This window comes from Zerene cesonia, chromosome 12 (genome assembly GCF_012273895.1).
Source record: "Zerene cesonia ecotype Mississippi chromosome 12, Zerene_cesonia_1.1, whole genome shotgun sequence".
NCBI classification, from domain to species: domain Eukaryota; kingdom Metazoa; phylum Arthropoda; class Insecta; order Lepidoptera; family Pieridae; genus Zerene; species Zerene cesonia.
This window is the reverse complement of record NC_052113.1, coordinates 4,867,010-4,873,034: the sequence shown is the minus strand read 5'-3', so window position 1 is coordinate 4,873,034 and position 6,025 is coordinate 4,867,010.

Sequence of the window (6,025 nt, the reverse complement as noted above, 5' to 3'; positions counted from 1 at the left end):
ACTTGTGACACCATCCCCATTTGTCTTTTAAAATTTCAATAATTTATTGTTAAGAACTTAATTTAAGAAGAGTAATGAATTAATATTGTGCCGAAACTTTATTTATCGATATTATTGCTGTGCTTCACAACACTAGGATTGAACTTTGGACATTGCTTTGTTTACGTTTTTTTGTTTTAATGAGGCACCAAGGTCCAGAGGAACGTTCATATTTGCAACTGCAGTAAGTTAATTTTGAGAATATTTTAATTAATATAAAATTAATGCTTAAAACTTATTTTGTTTTGTCCTCGAAAAAACACATAATGAAGAGAATTGCCTTTTGCTTGGTAAATTAAGAAAATAAAACAGATATTTATATGTTTAGTTTTGATTAATATTTTAAATAAGTATATGTATGAAGCTAGCTTATCTAATTAAGAGTTTGGATATTTGACACCGTACGTATCGCTCCGAATGATTATCTAATAACGTTTAAAATACTTAAGAACAATTATTGATACGAATAAAATTGTATACAAATATTGAAGCAAAAAATATATAACACCGGACAAAAAATAAAATAATAATGTTCATACTTCCAAATATCTGTCGTTTTTATGTATCCAAAAATTAAGATGCTACATTCACAATACAGATGACATATCTACGTAATGAATAACATTTTATTCATATATAGTGATAGTTTCTTCCCATAACCCGTCTTTCATAGAACAAGAGATCATCAATGAATTCATCGTACTTACATGGCTTAAATCACGTAGGCTTCCCGAATTTTTCTGGCTTTCTATTTTAAAGCCGAGTCACAGCAACTTACGAAACGAAGAAGTTTAATGTGTAAAATTTAATTCTATTTATGTACGTTAATAAGCTAAAACACATTTATTAATCAACTACTTATTGCTAAACTACAGGTATTGGAAAGTATTTTTTATTCCATATTTCAGAACACTTATTTGTGAAGAAGCGAAAGTATAAAATCTATTTAAGATTGTTAGTGTGTAATTAAAACTGCTTTAAATGATTTTGTTCAAGCTTAGGTTAGTTTTTCTTCGTATAAAATATTGACCTATTTCCCCTTCATATTTAAACTAATACCAAGATTATTATTATAATTGATATTTGCCCGATTTTATGATAAAAAACAAATATTGCAAAAAAAAAAAAAATTGTGAAATCTCCACCTTGAGTCTACGTGTGCCAGCGCATGTACTAATTGAATCAATCTAATCCGACCTTTGAGATGACAATATGTATACGTGAATGTACGCACGTGATTATTGTTATATGACACTTTATAGGCGTTTGGATATTGTGCTTTTTGCGCCAGAATTCGGACCAAATAGTTTTTTTATTGTTACTGAATAATTCGATTAAAAAGTTGATAAATAGGTTTACTACACAATTCTTTATTGTGATAAAATACTTTTTACTTTTGCACATGAACATATAAATTAAGCAGCCATCACAAAAGGACCTTTCAAGCAAGTCGTTTGCGACTCTAAGTAATCTTATTTAGCGCTAACCACACAAAAAGAGAAAATTCATGATATCCCTGGTAATTTTATAAGGTTTATATTTTATGATAGCCTGAAATAAGTGCAAAGAAAAAGCCACATCCAAATTGATGTATTTAAAATACAACAATGTAAATCTAATAATTATAGGATACAATCCTCTTTCGAAAATATCTTTCGATATCATTGATATAACATAATACTGAAAGTATAACACGCGAAGGCGCGATCTGACTCTTATCTTTCCAGAATCGCACTCTTGGGCTTAATATATAAGATAAACTAGAATTGCCTGGAAGCTTCTTTCAGATCGAATGCAGAGGTACTAAAATAGGAAACGGTTTTACATTTGAAACTAAACAAATCCCTTTGAAATGCCATACACATTACTAAAACTAAGATTTTCCAATTTTTACTTTCCGATAATAGGCGTTTGAAGATGATAGATTTATCCACCGACACCCACAAATTGCAAAAATTTTGGCGGTAAAAACCGGAAAAACAATAATTTATGCCACAGGCATGGTTGGGGCCAAGAGGGGCGGTGGTTTATGGGGTTCAGAATACTCTGGAGTCATTTCTAGTTGAAAGTATAACATGCGTTTTGTTTATTTGAGAGTACTATTATTTGTACATTTAGTCGTTTCATTTGAAGCCCCTGAAACTAAAATCAGACTACGCCCGTGTGCCCGAAACTTTTATGAGTGTTATTGTTTCATACATGGGGTTGAGTCTTTGACATGGTTTATATGCACTGTGTTATTTTAAATTTAGCGTCTTTTAAGCTTCGCGACAATTTTAAAATTCCATGTTATATATTTAAAATATGATCACTTAATAAGTCATGAAACTAAATTCAAAAAACATTGAAGTACAATCTGGAGGTCCTAACAAACAAAATTATAGTATATTTTACAGAATAACTCTTTATGACTTTAATACATTCAAGAGGGTCCACCAAACTGACTTGCCTGTTTATTTAAGATATCAACAAACAACAAGTAAGCAAGAAAATGTTAGCAAATTTTGCTCGTATTTATTTGCAAGGCGGAATAATGTAGGTTGTCTTGAAGGTAACTTTACTTTTGTAGAATGCGATATAATATTTATTTAAGGAGAAACGAAAGTCTGGAAGGTAACTTTTCTTATGTAGAACACGATATAATATTTATTTTAGGTTTTCTGATGTATTTTTATGAGGAACCTGTTAGACGATATAACAATAATGTATTCGTAGCATTATACATAGTTGATTATATAAATTTATTAAATAATTTCTTATAATTTTATTACATCTAATAAAAACGATAATGTTACGATTAAAACATAGCCATTCTATTTGATGGTAAGTATAATTATATTATATAATATTCTAGCAGCTCGCTAGTGAAAATATCCTATGCCAATTGGATACAAATCAAAACAAAAACAATTGCAAAATCTTTACGTTCTTGCCTTATAAGTGTGTGTATGATTTAATGTAAACACAATGTGAGTAAACATATAAACTGTTCCACGGATACAACGCGTACACCCTCACGATACGGAGGTTTATTTCAATACCCCAGTTGAATCTAAACAACAGCTATCGCTCTATGTAATTGGAAGCTTATTGAGGTTTTCGTGGAATTTATATTGCAATCAGTCTGGCGAAAATTTCAGCTTGGGATCTTACGTTTGATTCAAAAATTTGTTTTAGGTCGGGACATAATAAAACTGTTCCTTCTTTGCGTTTACCGCTGGGAAATTAAGTTAGAAAGTTGAATTTTGTCTATATTGAAATCTGTTTTTTCAAACTCAAATAAATTACATTCGCAGTGGATAACTGTTTCTTTGTAATTTAGTATAGATATAAAATATATACTAATACTATAAATTCCGTATTATTTAAGATTATCCATATCAACTAACCCAAATCTTGGTAATCCCTACTAATATCATTAATACGAAAGTTTCTCTGTCTGTCTACATTTCACGCCTATACATCAGAACCGATAAGATGAAAGTGGACACAAAATAGAGTCAGGCACATACAAAAGGCACATAATAGATACTATCCCGGAAATCCCACGTGAACGAGACCAATGTAGTATGTATGTTCTATTAAACGCTAAGAAATGCTATTAGCATAGTATTATGTTATCTGTGCTATTATTATGGAGATAAATTAAATTAAAGAAGTAAATGTTAGGGGTTCTAGACGACACGAGGGAACACAGTGGAGTTCAATCGGTAGTTCACTATTGCAGTCCACTGACTTAACCAAGGGCCCATTCTCTGGGCCTTAGATATCCGTAAAACCTTCTCCATTCTGAAAAAGATATAAATGTAAGACGTTTATTTTTCAATCAAATTGTTACCAAAATGTACATGTTAATAAAGTTTACTTTCGAGAACTAAGATACTCGATACAACTATAACCGGAACGAAACTCTTGTTACATGACAAAGCTTTCATGATTACATTTGAGAAGATGCTCATAACGAAATATGGCGGTATCATCATAGCTTCACAGCTGGTGCTCCACCGATCGCGGCAGCGAATAGAGAATATATTTATACCGACACTAGCTGACCCGGCAAACTCTGTTCTGCCTTACTCTAATAATTTAGGGGGAAGAAAAATAGATGTTGTCCGATTCTCATAGATACCGGATAAGCACAAAAAATTTCATCAAATCGGTCAAGCCGTTTTGGAGGAGTATGGCAACGAAAACTGTGACACTAGAATTTTATATATTAGATTATAAAGCTGAAGAGTTTGTTTGTTTGAACGCGCTAATCTCGGGAACTACTGGGCCGATTTGGATGAAATTTGGTACAAAGATAGTTTCCCGGAAAAACCACGGGAACGGGCTATATATGGAAGACCTCTGAACTATCTATCTTTTACTTTTGATGGGTACTTAAGTACATAATAATAATAATAAGAGCTTCGTTTTATTTGGATTTTCTACATTCTAAACCACAAAATAAATCTAATTAAGATAAAAAATACTTATGTTACCGACAACCGTAGGTACACGTACATAATAGGTAATATTTATATAGTATAATTATAATATGCTAAATAGGCAATACATTTCTTGATCTATACTTTGTGTTGTGTGCATATTATTCAATAAAATTTTAAAGTGACTGTAATGAATAGAAAACGTATTTTTAAACAACAGAGTATAACATTTTAAATTTAATTGGTAAAAAAAAGGGCAGCGCTCTTACACTATGTGAACGCTACCTTAAGTGGATACACTTATCTGATTCAAATATTTTATCGCAACAATTGTAATATAATATAATGTTATGCAAATAGTATTATCGATACCAGGTTTGTTGACAAATAATAGTGAAAGATAATTTTCACAATCATTTCTTTTCACATACTAATCATATGTATTTTAGAATGATATTATGATTTCAAATACATATATATAATACTAAAACAAAATATATAAACCTGGAACAGAAAATCCACGTACCTTTTATAGCGCGCTTTTAAGTTACGTCTTTTTATTAGGAGACGAAAGCCTGTAAGCAGAACCAGGTTGCCTTTATTATATCTACAAGAGTACTTACTACTAGTACTACTATACTACTTAGTACTACTTGTATCATAGCTATAAACATTTAGGCAACTTCTACTCGAATGATAATACCGCAATTCCCTCTTGCTCCAGGAGCGCATACAATTTCCTCTGTAACATAAAAATGTATGACCATTCTGCGGCGAGAATTCATTTAAACGAAACAAATGTGACGATAAAATAGAAGCGGTTAAATATATTACACAAGACTAAAAATTATTGGTTTACTTGTAAATCTGCTGTGTTTAATTTGGCTACATTGCCAACAATATTTTATAGTTATAAATTCATACTTCTATACAAATAATATACTAAACATTTTTATATAAAAAAACAATAACAAACGTCTGACCAGATTGTAGTTTCGATAACAGTGCTTTCAAACATAATATTTTAATGTTTTAAACAACTTGGCGAATTCCCAGCTTCTAAGAGCATTTTATCTAGTATGTTCTGAAGAAATAATGTTCGCCAGGCGCCTTCATTTCCTTCGTTGGCAGTAAGTAACCGGTTTCCGTTCTTTTCTCCGCAGTCACGGATCACGATATCATCAATTGTAGGGAATGAATTGGAAAAGGTCAGAGGAACCCGATGTAGCCTTCAATATGCTATCCTTGTGTTATGTGCAAAGGTTTCTTTTAAATAATATTTTCGTGGGATTAACAATCAAAAAGCGAAATATGTATTTGGGATTAGTATGATACTCGTAATTCGTAATTATAACAAACTAACGGTAGTAACATATAAAGCCAAGTAGCACAAGTAGTTTTAAACAAGCTATGTAGCTTTATATATTAGTACCTGGATGACCGAGCTTTGCTCGGTTTAACTGCGTGAAATTAGATTTTTTATAAGCGTTTTTTTCCAAGATCGTTTAGGCATTTTTAAGTGAACACGTGCATTAAGAAGACACAAAACAATATAA